General features: G+C 42.9%; 1 protein-coding gene across 1 annotated transcript in view; it reads left to right on the forward strand.

The window, feature by feature from the left end:
* Nucleotides 1-252: 252 nt before the first annotated feature.
* The window catches only part of FAM229B (family with sequence similarity 229 member B), a 95,245-nt gene continuing 77,462 nt past the window's right edge, over nt 253-18,035 (forward strand). The window contains exon 1 of the mRNA XM_055261754.2: nt 253-267. The gene's annotated coding sequence lies outside the window, so the exon portion shown is untranslated. The remainder of the gene's footprint in view (nt 268-18,035) is intronic.

Here is an 18,035-nt window from a genome sequence, read left to right on the forward strand (position 1 = left end):
AGAAGGGTCACTGAGAGGCCTGGATAAGAAGCAGTGAATTTCCAGAGTGTGTGGAAAACTGATGCCATGTGGTGCTCCTGGGTGAGGTCCTTGGCAAGAAGTTTATGAATCAGCAGGAACTTTCAGGTTCTGGAAATTTTAGGCTTAAAAGGATGAGAGGAGGAGATCACTGGTAGAAGGTACTGGAAATGTTTGTATATAAAGAAAAGAAAGAACGAGAGGGAGGAGAAAGAAGAGAGAGAAAGAAAAGGGAAGAAGGTAGAGGGAGTGGGGAGAAAAACACGGAGGGAGGAGAGAGAGAGAGAGAGAGAGAGAGTAGGAGGAGGAGGAGAGAGATCTCTAGAGTTTAAAATCCCAAGTCATTGTTTGTGGTGTATGGTTAAATGAAACTGAGGTGAATTTAAATGGCTTCAAAGTTAGACATTTTGTGTTCTTTTCAGGCAATAAACAGAAACTAACAATAGACTCCAGAAATCTGAAAATAAAGTCAATAGGAACTTAAGTGAGACAAAGCAGATGCTTCTAGTGAGGAGAGTTCTTGACAGATTTTCAGATGATAAAAACTGAATTTTTTCTGGAAATTGGTTTATTTCAAATATATTTGTAGAGATAAAATGTTGAGGGAGTAAAAACACACACAAACAAATAGAAAAGCCAAAAGAAAACTGCTTACAGCAGAAATCCAGATATTGCTGCAAAACAATTAGTATTAACATTGCTGAAGTGTTCCTTGAAATAGATGAGCTTCACCATTAGCCTTCTGTGAATTCAAGCAAGGAGGCATCGTTACACAAATTACATGACTGGAAAGGGGCTTTTGCACTGGGATGAACTTGTGTGAAGAACATTTAAACAAAAGCAATTTTGCCAGTCTGTAATTTGCTCTATTCCCCGTGCTAGCATTGAAGATATTTATGTTTGAGCAAAATTCTCACTCCCAATCTGATTTGTTCTTTTTCTCAATCCAGCCATGAAGTCATGAAGTCCACTGTTTGGGACAATATGATTTGCTGCCATAGAAACAATTACGATGTCATAAATTTATCTTGCCCCATGAGATCAAAGAGGAAAAGCAATAATACTAATATTTTGCAGTTCAATAGTCCCATTTATCTAGCAGTCACTGACTAGTAATTATCATCGATTTGCAGATGAGGAAAGCTGAAGCAGCAAGCTCCCATGCCTTGGTCTAGAGCTCTTGAATTTTAGACCATGGCAAGAATGTCCAGATATTTCTAATTCCCACCCAGAGCAGCAGCTAAGGAGCCAAACTCTTGGTCTCCATGACTCTCATTTTGGATGAGGATGGAGAGTCGGCTCCTCTCCCAGCGCCTGCACTTCACCAACTGTTCCTAATTACAAGAGTGTTTGATGGAACCTAGTATGATAAAATAAACAAACAAAAAGCCCTTGGCAATTGTCATAGGGTGAAAACATTTATAGAGGAATAGAAAAGACGTTCTGGATAGTGCATTAAACCTTAAGCACTCCTGTCCAGCTCCAGCCTTGGCCTGACACCACCCTCCTCCAGTCCCACTTTCATGCTCATTCTCCTGGCTCCCAGCCATGAGTGAACGGACCTAGAAACTAATAATGCTTAATCCCCAGGCCCCCTACTTGTACAGTCCCCTTCCAAGGACCTGGGAGGGGCCCTAGCAATGTGTTTGTTCACTTGGATAGACTTTTAAAGAAAAATGTGCACTCTAACTTCCTCTTGTGTTGGGTGGTGTTGGAGCAGCAGAAGCCTTTTGGGATCCTGGTAGGGGGAAGTGAGTTACGGATACATTTGGATGAGGTGGCTTGCAGTCCTTCTGTTTATAGTTAGATTACTGCTAGCCCTTTCTGAGTGGGAGTGCTTTTAAGAATACTTGCACTGTCTACTCTACTGACCCTCATGTGTGAGGAGAGAGTTGAATGTGTCTTTGGTACCCATCACTGGAGCAAGTTGTTTCTGGCCTTCTTTGTTGGCAGAATGTGCAAAATGCAATAATTTATTATTTATTTTGGAAGGGCTGCTGTAGCATTCCTTGGACCACTGAACACCTAAAATTTTTACTGATGTGGTGAGTTCCTGGATCTTTGTCAGGCTTATAGATATTCATAGATTATTATCTCCTATTCTTCAAGAGTTGCATGTGGCTTACACTTAGGCCTGCAATGTACTAGCCACTACCTTGTTTATCCAATTGAATTAGCATAAAGTCATCCATGTATTGGACCAGTATGACATTCCGTCCAAAGATGTCCAGCCAGTCCAGTTTTTTTTTGGACCATATCATGACAGAGGATGGGAGAGTTAACATATCCTTCAGTGAAGAGGGTAAATATACAGTGTTGGGCATTTCGATCCTCTTTTCTGATAGAAATGGAAGACAATACCTTCACCAGATCAGTGGCTGCATTCCATGTATCCAAGGCCAGGTTAATCTGCTTTAGCAAAGATACCACATCTGGCACAGCAGCTGCATTTGGATTTGACTTTGCTTGGGTAGCAGTCATCCACTGCCATCCTTCAGGATCTGTCTTGTTTTTGAAGGGGTCAGATTGGTGAATTGAAGTAACATGGGGTTCACCAACCCTATAGACTTTAGGTTTTTAAGGGTAGCACTAATTTCTGCCATTTCCCCAGGAAGCTACATTGCTTTTGAGTAGCTATTTTGAACAGGATGTGTGTGGGGGTGCCTTTTCAGAGGCCTCCACTTGACTTTACTCACAATCCAAGCAATCAATGTAGGTGTACATATATCCAGTTATACATCTGGGAACTGTGAGCATGACTATAGGATTGGTCTATGGATCCAATGGGCCCACTGTGAGCCAGACTTAGGGCAGCTCACCTCCATTTATTACCTGGTTTCCATATGCCCTCACTCTAACAGGAGGGTCGTGATGATGTTTTATGTCTCCAGTTATCAATGTCAAGTGTTCAACAGACCTCAAGATGTCTGGGTGGTCCCCTTTCTTCAGTGTATCTGTGGCAAGTGGCCTTGTGTCTCTTTGGAGAAGGACTGGAGGAATCATTACTGGATATATTTTCTATAATGTTACAGGCCCTTCCTTCTAAGGACCCAACCACTCTTTCAATTAATAGATTCCAGGGCCACAGACTGGGTCATATCTGTAAACGGGGCAAGAGATCATGACTTTTCACTGAAGTGACAGCCCTCAGTTTCCACATCATTCATCCTTGATTTCTTTTTATTTCAGATTGAGTAGTATCATTGCTGGCTGCCCATTAATTTTGTCTAGGGATGTTAACCCTTAATAGAGAAGAGTGCGATGCTTCTGCAGTTTCAGAGGGCTCAGAACAACATGGGAACTCAAGATTTTTGAAGTCATTAGCCCAGATGTCCCCAGCCCATGTGGCACTTGAACTAGATGACCTCCAAGGTGCATTTTGTCCCTGAGATATCTTTTGAGAGTGACCTTTTAGGTCTATTTCTAACCTTTCCTTGAGAGGTAGCAAGGCATAGGCTCTGGAGGCAGTGCAAAAAGGTTTGAATTGTGACCCTGTCACTTACTAGCTGTGGGACTTCGAGGAAGTTACTTAATATCTCTGAGCCTCAGTTTCTTCATCTGTAAAATGATAATAATACAATACTACTCCCTCAACAATGAAATGACTTGATGTGTGTAAAGCATTTTACAATAATGCCTGACACATACGGGACACTTTGTATACGTATTTGTTATCTTGGCTCCTTTCTTCAACACACTTACACTCATCTTCACACATGAGCTGTAGTTTCTGCTGCCTCTGTGTTCCCACTGCAGGCTGTGTTTACTTTCACTACAGCACTCAGCAAATTAGGAAGATTCGTGCCTGTTTTTTCTGCTTGACTTTGAGCTCCTCCAGGGCCCAGGAGTATGTTTTGTTGTCTCTCAGTTCCTGACACAGTGCAGCTGTTTGGTAAATATTCTTTTGAATAAATAAGTGAGCTTGCAGTCCAGGGACTGGTCTGTCTTGGGCTGAGTACTGAAGTGGTTTTAGAACCCAGCTTTTCCCTAACCAGCTGCAGCTGTCTTCTCTGTCAGGTGTGCATACCTGGATCCCTTGGTCTGAGACTTTTGCTGCCTGGGATCTTTTGGGAAATAAATTACTCTCCAGGTCCTCGTATATTAGGAGAGTTGCAGCTATTTTTTCATCTATTTTTCTGGGTGCTGGACCTTGTTTGTTTGAGCGGAGCATCACTTGTACCTACCTCTTCTCTGGTTTTCTCTCCCGTTATTAGTTAGCTCCTGAAAACCAACACCTCAGACCCTCCCACCTCTGCTCTGACCTCCAGGTTCTTAAGCTTTTGTTTTGCTCCCGAGGCAGATAACACCAAGTTCTTCATTTCTGTTGTGGCTTCCCAGATCTAGATTTTGGCAGCCCAAGCAGTCCCAAGACCCCTGCCTAACTTCCACACTCGACCAGCCTGACTGTGTCACATCTGTGAGTCACCAGGGCTTCCTGGTGTCAGGAGCTGCTGGAATTCCCTCTTTCTCAGGCTACCTCTTGGTTCAGATACAACTAATTTTCTCCATTGGCAGTCTCTGTTCGGCCCACACTCTGACACAGTCCTTGCCTAGAAAAGAAATATATATGGAGTTTTTGAGTTACATAAATTTTTGATCATTATCTACGTACTTTTTTGTGGGTGGTATGCCCTCGCTGTACGTAGACCCTTGCCTCGCTTCTGGCCATTTGAAGCTGAAACACCTTGACACTTCCTGCATCCAAGCCTGGGTATTTGATTAGTACCACCTGACCTCCTGGAGCAGGATGGCATAGCCTCATCTACCCCACACCTTGTGCCCAGGAGAGACAGTGCTAATCAATCACAGCACTCTTTCCTCCAGTGTCTGGATGAGGTTGCAGACCATTCTCAACCCAATACTCCCAGCAGCTGCAACTACTGAGAGCTGGCACTGAGTGGAACCCTGTTCGCCATCCCTGCACTAAATCATGCCCTTGCCCACACGGATCCACTTTACTGGTCTCTCCTCTGCCTCTCTGGACTTGACCTGTCTCCCGCCTATTCGACAGCTGTAACCTGCCTGCAATTCTTCTTAGCTCTTGGCCCCTACCAGACAGCCCTAGAGCCTACTGGACTTCAGCTGCCAGGTGTTTACAGAATCTGGCTCCGTTATGCCTATTACAGGTCAGATACTACTTCAGGGCCCACATTCCTTCTACATCACCATTACTGTACTGTTCCTAGAAGCAGCTTCTCTACATGGGTGTTTAAAATAAGCCTAGAGAAGTCAGAGATCTTTTCTGAAATGTCCCAGTTTTTTTTTTTTTTTCTGTGCCATTTATAGGCTTATCTTAGGGACAGAGCTGGACAAGATTGGTTATAAAGGTTTTTCTGGGATCACTCAGAATTGGGCTTCCTGACTAGGCTCTGCTATGCATTCCCTGTGACCCTCACAAAGAAAACCCTCACTCCATCCATCTATCTCTGAGGATAGATGGTGTTGATGTGGGTCACTGACATAGTTTAGCCCAAATGATGGGCGGTGGAGCTTATGGTGTAAACAGTAAAACACAGAAATACCCTGACCTCCACAGAGTGGGTTGTCCAGTCTCCCCTGCTGTCTTTGGGCCACTTGTCACTTGGTGCCATCTCCTGCCCTAGAAAGGCCAAGCAGGATTGGTCAGAGGCCTGGGGCAGGATGCCAACTCCCAGGGCCAAGGCTGTAGAGACAAATGCACTCTTTGCTTGGCCGTTCTTTCATGAGGTTGGTCTTCCCTCAGCCCTTCCCACCATTGCAGGGCTGAGGTCAGTGTGTTGCTGGAGAAGAGGCCCAGGAAGCCGGCCAGTCTGCCTTCAGTATCTGCTGCTTGGGCTGCCTAATCTCAAGCATTTCAAGGAGTCAGCCTCCATGGTGGGTTTCACAGAGAACCATATGCTGATTGAAGAGGTCACAGACTTGCTGCCTGGGGGCACCTACAGCCCATATGATACTTAAAAAAATAAAAATTATAGGATGACAGCAAGAATGAGGGCAAATAAAAATAAAATAAAACTTAGCTGTCCATGTTTAAAAATTGGGAATTTCATGTGAAATTCCAGATGTCGCTTCCTTCTGAAAAATAAGATGCTCTGTCAAAATTGGGCCCCTATTCTCCTGGCAGACATTGGCAGAAGTCAAACAATGGCTCCTCATGTAGGGGGGATTGTGGGCTGAATTGTGTCCCCCAAAAGTCACATGTCAAAGTCCTAACCCTTAGTACTTCAGAGTGTTACCATTTTTGGACATAGGGTCTTTAAAGAGATAATTAAGTTAAAATGAGGGCATGAGGGTTTGGCCTTAATCCAATATGACTGGTGTCCTTATAAAAAGAGGCAATTAGCACAGACAGACACAGGGCAGATCATGTAGGTACGCTAGAAGACAGCCATCTATACGGCCAGGAGAGAAGTCCCAGAAGAAACCAGCTGGGTTCACACCTTGCTCTTGAACTTCCTTGAAGATGGCCTCAACAACTGTGAGAAAATCAGTGTCTGTTGCGTAAGCCCCCAGGCTGTGGTACTTTGTTATAGCAGTCCTGGTGGACTCCTGTAGCTGGCATACTCTTCAGTTTGTCATGGTTCCCTCTGCTTTTCTTCCTGGCCCACTTCACCATTTCTGTGGCCTGCCTGACCCCTGGGGACATATTATTTGTGACCCATGACTCATAGGATCAAAGAGAGTACCTTTTCCTGACTGGGGGGAAAAGGCCTTTATCTCCTTCCCTCCCAATCTTACAGTGGCAGGTGGAAGGGTTGGAGGTTCTGAATCTTGGCCAAACGTTAATAGATTTCATCTTGAATACGCCTTCTGGGGGGATTCCTTCACAGTCAGAGTGACTTCTGAAGGGAGCGTGGTCAAGACAATCCAAATTGCCTTCCTGGATGGGGATTCTGGGACCTATGACCTGGTCTAAAATTTGGGACACTGAGCTAGTATGGGGAGCTGTGTGGGTGGCTGGTTGTGGAGTCAGGGAAAATCCAGTAGACGGCACCAAGGCAAAGTCTGAAATGAGGGCTACGCAGAGACTAAACATGGAGCATTGATCTGAAGAGGCAGGGAAGAGTGCTTGGAAACAAGGTATGAGGCACCAGGACAGAGAAGGGAGATACAGGACAGAACAGATCTGCTCAGAGTGAGGGTGGAGACCAGCTGGCCTGAGATGCTGGAGAAAGCATCAGGTCTTCTGTTGAGTACCTACAGCTTTGTCCATGGGATGGATGGGAGCTGTTAAAGGGTCTAGAAGAAAGCCATATTGCCTTGCATTCTATAAAAGCCCCCTCTGTCCTCCTCAGTACAACTTATATAGGTTCTAGGCCTATATATGGGATGCATAAACCAAATCAGAGTGAATATAGTTCACAAAAAGAGACATCCCTACTTCCCCCAGCACCCTAAGACCTCATCAGTTCACACGTACAGGAATAACACAGGCCCAGCCCCTACCCCGCCAGATAGCTTCTTCCTAGAATACAATATTTTTATGTTGGCACCTTCTGTGTGAGAGGATAGGGTATTGTTTCTTCCTTCCAAGGTTTCTGTTGGGGGTTAGTTTTTGTTTGTGCTAGTGAGGGAGAAGCAGGGCTTTGGAGTAACACGCTGAATAAAGGCCAGCTTTACTTAGTCCGAGGTGAAGCAGACCGTGCCAGTGATCGTCCTCATTGCCTATTTTACAGATCTATCCATGCTCAGGAAGCAATGTGGGCACCATGCCTTTCATTATTTTAACTGTTCACTGGGTATGGAAAGAAGAAATCATTTTTGTCTTCATTGCAGCGTAACTTTATACACAGAGACTTATGGCCCTTCTTAGTCTCTTTCCTTACAAACCAAACACAGGCCATCATAGCTGCATTTTCTCACAAGGCTTATTTTTCAAAATTTTAATCATTCTCATTTTCTCTGAAACTTCGTTGATGGATCTGCATCGATTTTGAAATTTGGAACTTGAAGAAGAATACCTGGTATCCCTGCCGGGCTTGTGCTTAGTGAAGGCCAATCAAGAGTAATAAACACATGTCTATTTTTTTTTTTTTTTTCTGAGACGGAGTCTCGCTCTGTCGCCCAGGCTGGAGTGCAGCAGCGCTATCTCAGCTCACTGCAAGCTCCGCCTCCCCGGTTCACGCCATTCTCCTGCCTCGGCCTCCCGAGTAGCTGGGACTACAGGCGCCCGCCACCACGGCTGACAAATTTTTATTTTTTTTTTGTATTTTTAGTAGACGGAGTTTCACTGAAACACATGCCTATTTGACCTTAGAGTAAAATCCCCTCAAGCCCAGCCCAAAATGCCGTGGTCTGTAGTTACAATGAGGCCCTCTGTGGACTTCCAAACAATTTACAACTCCTCATGCTCGGCCAGACCCACAATCTCAGTTCTCAGCTTGCTGCATATTTGTTCATATAGGAGCCACTTTGTTTTTCTTGATTGTGTCTCATTTTATTGACTGGAGCCCAGTCTCTAATTTTGACAATGTACATATTTGGATATCCTCCCTCACACAATAGGCCGCTGTTTTCACTGTCCTGATACTTCATCATAAGTATTTTAGTTTGACAAGAATCACATCTTTCAAGTACATATTAAGTTGGCTAAAGAGAATCTTTCATTAATTTATTCTTATTTCCGGGAATTATCGAGATTGCATTATGCCAAGGATATGGAGAGTGCAACAGAGAATGAGACGTGGACTGCCCCAGTCTCAAGGGGACATTTTCTCCTTCCCACCGGCTGTGAATGGTTATAGGAATTGAATGTATATATTATACTCTTTTGGGAACATAATTCAGATTCAGAGTAAACACTTTAAAAAGGTTTATTCAATTGGAAGCATAGTGGCCTGGCTGCTTCCAATAACTAACCCATCCTCCACCCTCTCCTGTACGCACACCACCACCATGTTTGTCTCTATCCTAATGCACAGGAGTTTTTAATCTGTAACTGGGATCAGAAAAAGAAGCTGAGGAGGATGGAGGGGAAAATGTAACACCCACGCCACTAAGACACAAGGAGCAGGTGAGTCCTGTGCTTGGGGATACAGGAAGCACGTCAGAGGCTGATGGAACCATTCACAAAGTGAATGCCCAGCAGTGAGTGAGAGCCACATCAGGAAGCCCACATTGTTCTGGAGCTCTGAAGACTGGAAGGATTGGGACCACGAGAAGATAACACCCTTGATGTGGGGCTTTGGGTTCTCATAATAAGTGTAGCCATTTGAAGTATGTGGGAGAGACTTATGATTGTTAACTTTGCTCTCCTGATAATTCCTAATAAATGTAGGAAATGGGAAGGTGGCAATTGGCTTGGAGGCTTAAGGGGTAGTATTTGAGATCAAAAGTTGCAGATTCTTGGCTATTATGGGCAATGGGCAATGCAGGTAGAGAGGAATGGGGGTAGAAAAAAGAGAAACAATATTATCTTGAGTCTATATTACGTATCAGCACTGTGTTGGGTACTTGATGTATTTTATCTTACCTTATCCACACATTGACTCTGTGAAATAGATAGCATCCCTATTTTCAGATAAGTAAAGTGAGACTAATATAGGTTAAGTAATTTGACCAAACCAAGATTTGACTATAAGTCAGCTTGGCTCAAAGACTGTCTTTTTCCATGATCTCGTTGAATCATTTATTGTGAATGGGATTCTTCTTTATACTCTTCTACTGTCATGTAATATGACCTAATCATGTAAACTTGTCTACTTTTGAGGGAAGCCTCATTCTCATAATTTTAGGATGATAAATGACTCATTATCATTGCTCCCTTTATAGAAAAAATTCAAGGGAATAATGACAGAGTACATAATATTTTAGTGCACTTCTGTCCTATAATAGAAAAATTGTCCTAAATCTGGTCTGGAGCAGAACCTTTTCAGTGTGATAAAAATCCATCACCTTCTTTTGGAAAAAAAAACTATATTTATGCAACTTTCTGCTGAATTTTGATGGGATGAAGATTTGGTCTAGGAAATTAGTTACTCACCCACCCAGTTGACTGTTAGCTGATTGTCAGAAAAGAGTTCAGGAACTTTTCACCAGATATTCTTTTCACTTTGTACCTAATAATGATATTTTTATCATTTTCTTTTCCTATACCTTATCTCTGACATGGCCTACTGTGGGTCATTTTCCCATGCATGAATGATTGTAATAACATTTTGGTATTTGCTGACGACTAAATTGTCTGAATTTTTTCTTCAATATTTACAAATAATAAATGTTAATAGTTAACATTTATTGAACTCCTATAATATGTTAGACAAGGTGTTAAGAAGATTAGACATATTATTTTATTTTATCCTCCTAACCATCTGATAAAGTAAACACTCACATATGAGAAAATTGAGACCTAGAGCAATGAAGTAATTTGCCCAGACCTCACAATAGATAAGTGCTGAAGCTGGGCTGTGAATCCAGACGTTTTAACTTCAGTTGTGTGCTTCCAACTACTGTACTGTACTTCTTTCCCATAATGTTTCAAATCTACTGTCCTTTATTTTATTTTTAACTTTAAAAAGTTTTTTCTTTTTAGAGATAGGGTCTTACTACATTGCCCAGTCTGGACTGGAACTCCTGGGCTCAAGCGATCAGCCTCCTGAGTAGCTGGGACTATAGGCATGCACTACTGTGCCCAGCTTTTGCTTTATTTTTAAACATTTAATTACTGTTGCCTTCACAAAACTCTGAATATTGGTGTACTTGTATCTCTCTTGGGTTTTCACTGGCCTTTCAATTAGAGAGAAAAGAAGCAAAGATGTACGTCTTGCTTCCATTTCCTCCTCTAGCTGAAATGGGTCATGATCACTCCATGTTCTCTGTTCTGACCCTTCAGTCCCTGCCCTTGAATTGAAAGGACATATTCAACATCCCAATTGGTCAGACATGAAGCTCTAGGACAGATCAGAGGAAAGCAAAATCACATTTGGAAAATCCTATAAGCTGCCTCCGTGTTTAATAAGATATTGTGAATGGGAGTAACAATGATTATTCTCAATTCAAAGGTGGACAAGAATGGACTTTCCAGAGCAAATAGCAAAAATGGAGTCAATCTAAAATTAGCAGGCCAAACACTGAATTCAAAATGCTTCCTCTGACTCAACTTTATACACCCTTAGGCTTTGGTCAAGACCCAGACTATTTGAAAAATGTGCAGCCATCTGTAAACCAAGACTTTACAAAGTTTTTCAGTGATGATTAAGTTCAGGACAGCTGCTGACCATTAAAGCCTACTCTATGCAAGGCAGCACGCACTGTAAGAGATTAGAAAAGAAAAAAGATAACACCCTGTCTGTTAGCAATAGCCATATGGTAGCATTTAAAACAATTTTGGCAACTCATTCTTTCCATTAGACTTTTCTTTTAGTACTTTCTGTGGCTTAGGCACCATTATGGGTACTGGGCACAACACAGTGAAAAACAGACAAAAATCCTGCTTCATGGAGCTTGCATTCTAGCAGAGTAAGATGAACAACTAAAAAGAAATAAACCAGCAAAACGTATGATAGGTATAAACTAATAATTTATCCCTTACTTGGAAATAAACCTAAGTGATGACTGCTTTCTTTAATCTGATGATAGACATTTTATAAACAGCTCCTGACTATCCTCTGATTCTCAAGGGGATATAACTTTGTTTAACTAACAAGGGACCAGATGTTTAACAACCTATAAATTTGGAGGTTAAACTGCAAAAAACTGATATGAGGTAATAATGTCTTGTTTTTGTTGTGTGTGCGCGGGGGTTGGGGGTGGTCCTGGTAAATAAGATAATTTGAAGTTACAGTTGTATTGCCCTGTAGAACATTAATTACTCTTGTATCTAATTTAGGAATCTTATGTCAATATCCTTTACCCAGACTGACTACATAAGTCTGTTTATTTGGATGCTCTTTGAATCAGCTCTTGTCTTTCTTCTGGTTTCCTTATTAATAAGTTGACTAAAACGTTGAACATTGGTATGTGCTCAGAATAAACTTTAAGAACTTCACTTTTGCATATGTTTGATGGTGATAAAGCTATAAAGAGAAATGAAGCTGAGAAGGGAAACAGGAATGCTGAGTTTTTGAATTAAAATTTTTATTTTTATTTTTTTATAAATAGTCTTGCTATGTTGCCCAGGTTGAACTCAAACTCCCAGGCTTAAGTGACCTTCCCACCTAAACCTCTCTAGTTGTCCAGCTTTTCCTTTCTTTTTAAAGATCGAATTACTTTTTCCTTCCTAACACTCTGAATATTGGTGTACTTGGGGGGAGTTTGTAATTGTAAATACTGTGGTCAGAGAAGGCTCCGCTGATGGCAGGCTCCGCTGACGGCAGACTTCTCTGATCAAAGCCCCGCAGGAGATGAGGGATGTAGCCTGCAGGTATCCAGGGGAAGAACGTTTCAAGAAAGGAAAAGGCAAGTGAAAGGTCCTGAAATCATTCAGCCCTGGCATTTTTGAAGTACTCTGAGAAGTTCAAGGAGGTGCAGGAAGGGCTGGAAGGCTGGCAGAGCGACAGGGGAAGAGTAGGAGTCGATGAGGCCGGAGAGGTGATGGGGGAATGGGCCATGGGGTACAGAGCGGAGGGCCTCGTGGGCCGTGGTAAGACTATGGCTTTTTCTGGGGAAGATGGAGAAGTTTCTAGCTGAGGACTGGCAGGGTCTGACTTGTGTTTTTAAAGGCTCACTCTCTTGTCAATGGAAGAGACTGTAGGAGGGCCCAGGTGGAAGCAAGGAGACCAATCAAGAGACACAGCAGCCCTCGCAGGGGCTGATGCTGTCCCAGGACCAAAGCATTAGAATGAGTTAGAGTCTATATATATTTGAAGGTGAAGCTAAAAGGATTAGATGGATTGGCTGTGGAGCAAGGAGTCCAAGATAGCCTGAATGGGGACAATGTCTGTGACAGATACGGGGGAACAGCTCATCTGCTGAGCTGTTCCGGACCATCCACAAGGACAGGAGCCACCATGCTCGCTCTTCCCACACATCAGAATTTCCCAAGCCCTGGCCTCCACCCTAGGGGACTTTCCCTAAACACTGACACAGGGGATATCAAGATTTTCATAGTTCGGTTTAGTTATGCACTGTCAGCTTTCCTGCTTGGAGCCATTCATAAGAACTTTCTCATTCACCTATTTCCAGCATTGTATGTTCCCGCAGTGCTCATGGTTTTGATTTGATTCACATTTTTGTTTTAATTTGCATGTTTAAATTGCATTTTCCATATTGTATTAAACATCCTTTGAGGTGTCTTGCCAGGCCGTGATCCTCTCCCTCTGAGAATTGTTTCCCCTAATCTTAGGCAAGGGCCTTGTCTGCCCTATAATTTTTTCACTGGCATCCTTCGTATTCCTTAACAAATAAATAACTACTCCCTAATTTACCAATTAATAAACCTGGATTTTCTTATGTGGGTTTTGCCTGTCAGTAGGATAAATCTTCTTACTAATACATAAGAAGACTGCTTTCCTATTAGTAATTATATGTACATATGTGCCTATATATGTTTATGTATATTACACATACTTAGGCACATTTGCTTCTTTAAGCTGTCAAAGTTTAAGATAAATGTGCCATGAGTAATCCTCAGTTAGGTCCCAAGACCATCTCAGTTTTACCAACTCAAGACCCCTTGGGAGCTTTATTATCCGAGTGAGGCTGGAATCACACCAGAGAGATGAGGCCCAGATGCCTAGCAGTCACCTCCCCCGGGCTCTATGAGCCCCCAGCTCCCCATCTCCTTTCCTCATACATTCATACGCAGGTCTGCTTCTACCACACAGTGATGCCACCCAAGCTATGTGAGTGGGAGCCAGCAGTCCACCTTACTGAGTGCATGACTGAAAGTGACAGAATGACTTATGCACAAAACAGAATTTATTGGCTCATGTCACTGAAATGTCCAGGGCAGTCTAGCTTCAGGAAAGGCTGAGTCCAGGTGCTCACACTACATGATCAGGAATCTGTAGTGCTCCATTTCTCAGCTCACTTTTCCTCTGTGCTTTCAGGCAGGCTTTCCTGACACTCATGAGCTCTCCAGGCTCACTCCCACTGGCTCACAACTTTGGCGAAAAGAGAGCAAAGTCTAGCAACTGAGTCTCACTGGAATGATTTGGTTCATATTCCCATTGCTGATCCCATCACGGTGGAAGGTCAGACAGAGCACTATTGGCTTTATGGAGTGAAACTGGAAAAGGAATAGCTCTCCTGTAGAAAATTACCAGAAGAAAGGAGATGTATGCTAGGCTGACCACCATCGGGTGCCCTGTCCTAGACTGAAGCTATGATTGTCCTCCCAAGCTCTATCCTTCATGGATTAGCATCTCCCATTGAGGCCCGAGTTCTGAATGCAATGCCCACTGAATTCCCAACTCAAGACAGAAAGTGTCTTTTTGAAAGTGAAACAATGAGGGTGTTTCTTGAGGAGCTTTAAAAAATACTTCCTCCTCCACTCTCTGCTTGAATTTAATCTTTTATATCTCCATCAGAAATAATTTCTAGTGTTCTTTCATCTGCAAATAAGTGCTGGTGTTGTCTTTGTCTGCATGTATTATTTATCATTCAATTCATGGTGTGCGTTTGTTGATCAGCCTGTGGGTGTATGTGCCTGAATTTAAATGAGAGTTTATCTGTATAGTCAAAGAAGTCCTTTAGAAAATCAACTCCCAGAAAGAGGCTGGGAAGTCAGAGGCTTGGCTTGGTGCTGATCAAGGAGCAGGTAGCCTGCTTCGCAGGAGTTGGATCCACTAGGGGCAGGAAGGCACTCTCAGCTTTAAGATCAACAAGGAAGCAGATCTAGAAGCACAGAGGGGATTTCATAGACCTCATGCAGCTCTTTAGCAGCCTCAGTTCAGCCTAATTATAAGTTTCTAGATTACATAATGGCAATGATACACAGTAGATGGCTAGCTTGCATCTCATGAAGAATGAGAACCCATTTTCTGCTTTATAATTTACAATTTTCCTCAAAAGTGAAAATTGCAAGGAAGAGAAGCTGAAATGCAGTTCATTCATTCCCTTCTACTCTCAAGTGGTTATAGGTGCACAGAGTTTGTTGGTAGAAATTATGGACACCATTTGCAAAAATAGTGTAGCCAGCACTGAAAATAATAGTTCTTCTCCCCACTGAAGGATTTCTATCCCCGTGGCAACTGGTGAGCTCACAGATATAAGCTGGAGTGACAAACACCCTGGAGACCTTTTGCTCACTGTATGGACCCTGGATTTGGTTTTGTTTGTCCTGGCCAGGAAATGTTGGCAGGGTCAGCAGCTAATGGCCTGGCTTTTGGAGCTGCAGGCAAAATGTGGAGGAGCCTGGACTTTATCCAGATAAATTTCTGAGTGCAGATCTCAAGGGTTCACAGCTCTTTGGATGCCCCTTTAAAGAGATTTTATTATGAGAATAGGTGCTTTTAAAAAGAATTGCAAATTGGGAAATTTTCTTTAGGATTATTGAAAAAAAAAATAGGCAAATCTCCACAAAACATTTTATTTTCCTTTTCCCCCCTTCACCAAGTATTGAGTGTGAATTAAATACGAGGCATAGTAGCAGTCGAACTGGAGTGACAAGCCTCATCCATGAGTAAATGCAACATGTGGCAGACGCTGCCGCTGCCCCATACATACAGAGCGATAAACACAGGTCACTGTGGCCTAATAAACTTGAAGGAATGTCAGACAACAAGAATTCCCTTTGTGAATCTCATTCAAGAAAACATTTCAACATCAAACAAGTCCTTAGAGCATTGTGTATTGTGGATGTTATTGGACAAGCTGTCACTGTAAACTGCCAGAACCCGGGTTGCATTTGAATTATGACTCTGGGAATATGACTTCATTCCCTTCTCCCTCTTGTTGCCTTTTTCCCCTGTTGGCTCTCCCCTCTTTTCATCAGCACTTTTTATAGACTGTCTCATTAGTCTCTAACTTCGTGGTGACTTTTGTTCATTCCTGGTGGGAAATATCCTCCCCTTAAATTTCACTTTAAAACATTACAGAAATGTGGACCTTAACTTGCTGACTTCAGAACCATCCGCATCCACCTGAGTGTGGAGATTCTGTTCTAACAGAAGCCTTCTCCGTGTCCTTGGACCGCTTACTCTCCTTTTCCTTTTGGTGACAGAGTTCACACACAACTTTCTGTTTGCCCCAACCAACAACACAACTTCCCTTTGCTTTAAGATGGAGCCCAACTTGGTGTGCCCTCCAGAGCCCCCATCAAATGTGTGGTGAAAAGTGCAGACCCTGGAGTCAGACTAGTTAGGTTGGAGTTGTAGCTCTGCCACTTGCTTGCTGTGTTACCTTGGCAAATGACTTAACCTCTCTGTGCCTTCATTTGCTGTTCTTTCAAACAGGGACAATAGTATCTATAATATATGGTAGTTGTGAAAATTAAATGAGTTAACCTTTGTAAAGTTCTGAGAACGGTGCTTGGCACTGAGTAAACTCCATATAAGTGTAACTATTACTATTCAGGGAGTGATAATACCATGGCTAACATTTTAAAATACTAAGGGCCAAGTATTGTGCTAAGGGTTTCACATGAGTTATTATTCATCCAGTCTGCACAAAGCCCTATGGGGTAGGTACTGTTATTATCTTGGTCCTATAAATGAGGACATTTGTGGCCCAAAGCCACCCAGTTAACAGAAACAGGTTCCTTTTTTTTTTTTTTTTTTGAGACAGAGTCTCGCTGTCGCCCAGGCTGGAGTGCAGTGGCGTGATCTCGGCTCACTGCAGGCTCCGCCCCGCGAGGTTCACGCCATTCTCCTGCCTCAGCCTCCCGAGTAGCTGGGACTACAGGCGCCTGCCACCTCGCCCGGCTAATTTTTTGTATTTTTATTAGAGACGGGGTTTCACTGTGTTAGCCAGGATGGTCTCGATCTCCTGACCTCGTGATCTGCCCGCCTCGGCCTCCCAAAAGTGCTGGGATTACAGGCGTGAGCCACCGCGCCTGGCCAGAAACAGGTTCCTAACCTTGTTATGTGCAGTACTAAAGCACATATACTTATTACTAGGCTGACAGTGTAAGGATTTGTGTGTGTGTGGCAGTGGCGTCAGGGGCCGGAGGGAAGGGGGACAGGTAGAAAAAAGCAAGCTTTTCAGGGAGTAATTTTGGTCTTATTAGTACCTATTTGGATCTGGGTAACTAATTCCTATTCAACAATGATTAGAGCTGTGAAGATGGTTTTCAACGAGTAAGTCTATGCGCGGGTTCTCCCCATGAACATTTTGCTAGCACTCATTTCTCAGGTTCTCACTAAATTATATATGGACTGGGAAAAGCATGACCAATTTCAGAGACAGGTCCAGAGCTGGATAAAGGAAGAGAAGTTGGCAGTGGTTTGAATGGCACCTAAACATGCTTCTCTTCCCTGAAAATACTAACCCTCTGTTCCAATAAAATCAGTTTGGTTGTCAACTAAGAGGCAGCTGAAAAAAATTGAGTCCAGGACATAAATTCTGATGAGAGCAAGAAGGGGCAGGAATAGAGGGCCCCTCTAAGGGAGAGGGCCATGGACAGTTGGGATTACTTGAAGGAGTGAACACCTGAGCTTGTCTGGGATCTCCTAAATGAAGAAAGTGTCGATAATGAAAGAACTACGGAGGATAACTTTTGTTTCACAACATTGCTCTAGATGTGGCCTTGGGGTAGCTGATTAAGGTTCTGGAAATCAACAGCTATTGCCCTCGTATTCCAGATCTCAGCCTCACAAGCACCATTTATTTTGGAGGAGTATTTAGTATTGGTGTCGTGTTAAATTTCAGCTTGTTAAAAAGCCACCATGATAACAATTGAAAAAGTCCTGCTTGGCATATGGGCTATGGGAATGTTAAAGTTACCTTTTACTCTTTCCCCTTCTTTAACATATGTATTCCAGCTGAGCTGATAACCAAACCCCAGCCTCCTTCAATAAATTTATGTCACTGCTCTGTCCAGAAAGGGATATCTCCATATTTACAAGGTTTTTTATACAAGAAGCAACCCCTTACCCCTACACCTTCTATTCCTTTTGTGGTTCTTTCTGGATTTACAAATGAAGCCTCTCATGTTCTTT

The sequence above is a fragment of the Symphalangus syndactylus genome, chromosome 2 (genome assembly GCF_028878055.3).
Source record: "Symphalangus syndactylus isolate Jambi chromosome 2, NHGRI_mSymSyn1-v2.1_pri, whole genome shotgun sequence".
NCBI lineage: Eukaryota > Metazoa > Chordata > Mammalia > Primates > Hylobatidae > Symphalangus > Symphalangus syndactylus.